We start from the raw sequence: 4,940 nt of genomic DNA on the forward strand, positions 1-4,940 counted from the left end.
ATTGATTTTTAGAATGATCGGTGGTTATCAAAACACTCTTTGTTGAAGCTTTATGGCACTAACAATATCTTAGATACTAATCATCAATAGTGAAAGTGTCTGACTTTCTGGATAGTACGCTTCTCATAGGGAATCTTCTTTCCTCCTTCCCTAACTATCTTTCATATGAGGTGCTTTCTTATGTGTTATTTATACATCGACTTGAGGATCAGCTTGTTTGGACTCAAGCGGAGGATGGTCATTTTTCAGTTAGGAGAGCTTGGGAATACATAAGAAAGGATGCGCATGTGTAGTCTTGTTTCAAAGTATTGTCATCTACACCATCTCTTCCCAGGGAAAAATGGTTCGTCTGGTTAGCCTTACATTCTACGTTATCGACTTTGTCGATACTATAATTGAGGGGCTTGCTTCGTTCTCTTTTTACCCCTTTTGCTTCTAGGAGGAGGAGCTTTCAGATTATATCATTGTTTAATGCTCGTATTCGAAGTTCATCTAGAGATCCATCTTTAATAGACTTAGGAAATTCTTCCCTTTTGAGAAAACCACAATGTCCCTGATAGCCAAATGAGTTAAAGTTAGATTTTGATCCACAGGTATGTAGTTTGCTTGGAAATTTTTGTTTACCATTTCCACTTGGCACCTTTGGATGGAGAAGAATTCTTGGTTACATGGTGGATTGATAATGCCAAGGAGCAACTACTACGACATATTTTTTTTCAAGAGCTAAAAATTGGGCCTTCCATTGCTCAGAATTTAATATAGCTGTTAATCTTAACCTACAATGGAATATGATGCCACCCCTATTCAAATTCGTGTAGTGTTGCTGCCTCCTCCATTAGGCTCTTTTAAAGTTAACATCAATGGAGCTTATAAGAAGAATTCGGGTAATGCTGGCTATCGGAGTATCATCAAAAATGATGCAGGTGGATTAATTGCAACCTTTGCAGCTCCATTGGGTAACAATTCTAATAACACAACTGAATTTCATACACTTGATAAGGGGACTTCCTTGACTAGGGAGATGAACTGTGTACCTCTTGTCATCAAAAGTGACTCCAAGATTCTTGTGGATTCTATGAGTTGTCACTGCAGGCCTCCATGAAGAATGTGCATAATCTTAAAGAAATGTATGTCAAAGTTTGCAACTTTTTCTCATCATTAAGGGAAGATACGATATGCCTTCAGAGAGGGGAACATGGTTGTTGATTCTTTGGCAAAAGCAGCAGTATCTTTGAATGAAACAACGTTTTGGCATGCTCGCCTCGTAGATTTTGTAACGACTTTCATTTTGTCTGATGTTGTTGGTGTCCCCTTGCCAAGGGTTATATAAAAGTTGTTCATTTTCTTAATTCTTAATAACCAGGTACGAGCTCTATATCCTCATTGATTCACTAAAACAAAATGTTCTTAGAGTTTGGGAGCTTTGTGAAGTATAGGACTCACAACTTTAATATACATATATTTTAATATATTTTTGTGGCCTTTTAGATATTTCAAAATCCAATAATGATAGGAAGGATTTTGTATTCATACAGGTTTTTGATGATGTTAATATAAGTCTCTCAAATAAAGAATTGGAACTGGGGAAAGGATGTAACAAATGAGAGTGGCAAAAACCTGAGAAATGCTTAAAATCTATATTGTTTTTTTGTCTTTAAGGGTTTGTAGACTATGAGTTCATACATGTTGCTTGAACTTCCTCAATCTCAGTCATGTAAATAGGGAGATAGAAACTAGAGAGAGAGACTATGCATTGGGGATAGAGAGCGAGACTGGGAGATGTGGATATATATATATATATATATATATATATATATATATATATATATATATATATATATAGGGAAACCATTGTGTGCGCGACATCGCGTGTTGGGATAGTATACGCGACGAATCGAGATCTTGAATTTGACGGCCTTTTCTAGATGAACCAATCTTCTCAAATTTAATACATTTCCCTCTCTCTCACTCAATAGCGTGAGTTTCCCTCCCTCTCTCTCTCTAAGCACTCCCTCTCTCTCTACTGCAAATCATCAACAGGCAGCAGAGACTGTGAAATCTACTGCAGATCATCTCCCTCCCTTTCTCTCTCTACTACAGATCTCTAAGCACAGGCTTCCCAGTTTCCCCTCCCTCCCTCTCTCTAAGCACTCCCTCTCTCCCTCTCTCTCTCTCTACTGCATAATCATCTACTGGGCAGCAGAGACATGGATCTCTACTGCGGATCATCTCCCTCCCTCTCTCTCTCTCTAGTGCGGATCTCTAAATACGTCATCTTTCAACGATGAAGGGACCTCCTAGTTTCCCCTCCCCCCCCTCTCTCTCTCTCTCTACCAAAACGTCATCTTAGGGCTTTTTTTTCTTTACAATTTTTTACGGTGAATCCGACCTACAAGCAGCCATTGTTTGAAGCACAAGTAAGCACATTAAACAATTTGATTTGATTTATTGTTGGAAGAATACAGTCTTTTTGTTTTGATTGTTTGATTTATTATTGGTGAGTGATATTTTAATCCAAATCCAAAATGATTATGTGGGGCTGGTTTTTTTTGGTTTTTCATATGAAAAGAATATGGGGTGGGGTTTGGGTTACATGCCTCTCTCTTGCTCTCTAAAACACATTGCCATTTTTCCCAAGCGAGACTTTTCTGTTTTTTCTAATTTTTAATTTTTTTTGGATAGTTGAATGAACCTTGAAGCTAATATGATCAGGGATATTTTGATTTATGGATAACGAGATGGTCCTCTAATAATAGGGGTATTTTCCTTACTGTTTATGAAATTCATTATGCTGGTTTATGAAAATAGAAGAAAAAACCCACCCTAAACTCTCTCTCCTCGAAACTCTTTCAGCGAAGAAGAAAACGCATGGCAGAATCTCCCTCTCTCTCTCCCGCCCGATATCCCCCCCTCCCCTCTAGTTTCAACCTAACTGAGCCCCTCATCTTTTTCTCTAACCTAAACGAGCCCAATGTCCTTCTGTCTGTGTCTCATCTTCAACACTATCTTTGAGGCCATTTCAGGTATAGATTCATCCTATTATTTTATTTTTAAGTTGATTCATCCATTTTGAATATGAAGCATATGCATTTTGCAATAAGGTTTGCCATTTTGAACGTGAAGCATGTTGCATAGATCTGTATTTTTGGGTTTTTTGGATGAGTGATGTTTGCTTATGTTTTTTTGGGTCTTTTGGATGATTGATGCTTAGTTCGGATTCTGTAAATTTGTACGATCTCAAAACCATGTTATTAGATGAATTAGGCTTTGTGATCTGTGGTTTTGTTTTTGCCACATTTAGGGGTTTTTCGCTTTTCAGTCATTGAATGTGTCACAAAGCAAATGAATCAGTCTGTCAAAAATCAAGCTTTTTTTCGATGAATCATGTATAGTATGGGGTTTGCAAAGTTGTAATTTTTAGGGCTGATTTTGTTCTTACATGAACCATATTGTAGTAGGGATTGCTATTTTTTAATCTGAAGCATATTGCAGTAGTGTTTAATTACTTTCTGAGTTCCTTGATTAATTGTATACTATTTTTAGATTTGTATTTTTGGGACTTTTGGATGAGTGATGCTTTCTTATGGTTATTTTGTGATTTCCAAGAGAAATTCATGTCCTTTGTTTCATTTTTATGAAATTGGGATGCAATCTAGACCTTTGAACTACACATCATGTCATCAGTTTCCAGAAGTGCCAAAGGATATCATTGGCGAACCTGTCCATAATGCAACTTACAATGCAAATTAAGTACATCAAGCTCCCGATCGAACCCCTATAAGAATGTACTATTGGAGTACAAATTGTACTTTTTTCCAATGGTACGATGAATATATGGAAGGAATGATTTATAATATAAACTTGAGGCATTGTGATATACACCAAAACAATCAGTCACAAGAATCGCAAGAGCGTATTATGGTCAAGCCTGAACTGATGGTCATACAACAACAAATTATTGATACTTTAGTACGTATGCAATAATTATTAGTTTTCTTGTGTGTAGCAAATGTGTTTATGTTTGTATTACTTTTGTTGAAAAGTGTTTGATATAAGAGACAGGCATTGACGGTATTCATATAGTGTTCATGTATTAAACTGAATCAGCCATGTTAACATGCGTTGACAATGTGATGATGTATGCCAAAGTGAAATGGTCTCATTGAATACAATCCCAATTGTATAACTAGATAATAAATTGTACACAGCAAATTGTAATAGCTTGCGGCATAAATAGAGTGTTTTGCCAAATTCTTTGTGCAAAAGGAAACCAGCAATGTTGTCACTTTAAGCCTATATTGCACAGGAGGCTTGTCAACTCATTTAAACAGGGCCTTAAATTTTGGTCTTACCACAGATAACATCAATTCAACAAAATCCTATCTCAAATACATTTTTACATAATTCAAGCCAGGTGTTTACACCTCTGGATCAAATGTCATAAGAACTTCTTGGCAACCGCAAAGTTCTTGGGCAATTGGATTCTCTCTCTCTCTCTCTAGAGACAGATAGGGGGGGAGCTAATATGTAGTAGTAGGTACAAAAGTCAAGGAGAGAAGAAGACAGAGAGAAGGATAACAAAGAGAAAACGAGAACAAAGATAAGAGGAACCCAGGAAGAACAGGAAGAAGTTGTGGATAGAAGAGAGGGAGAAGGGGAAAATAATAAAGAAGAGATGGAAAAGGGGAAAAACAAATCAAATGTGAAATACAACTCAGATTATAGTAGTGAAAAAAAAAGCAACATGTCACTGTTTCACATGACACATCATTTTTAGAATTAACATACCAGTAGAGCTAACATACAATTGTAATGAGTAGAGTCAAAATGTTACACAATTGTTTAACACAATCAAATCTAATTGATGTGTTTGTTAATAAGGTCATCTTCTACTGCCAGTCACAACTATCTGAAAAAACTGTACGGGATCCTACTTATCC

The sequence above is a fragment of the Amborella trichopoda genome, chromosome 2 (assembly GCF_054954075.1).
Source record: "Amborella trichopoda isolate Santa Cruz 75 chromosome 2, AtrichopodaSantaCruz75HAP2 v2.0, whole genome shotgun sequence".
NCBI classification, from domain to species: Eukaryota; Viridiplantae; Streptophyta; class Magnoliopsida; order Amborellales; family Amborellaceae; genus Amborella; species Amborella trichopoda.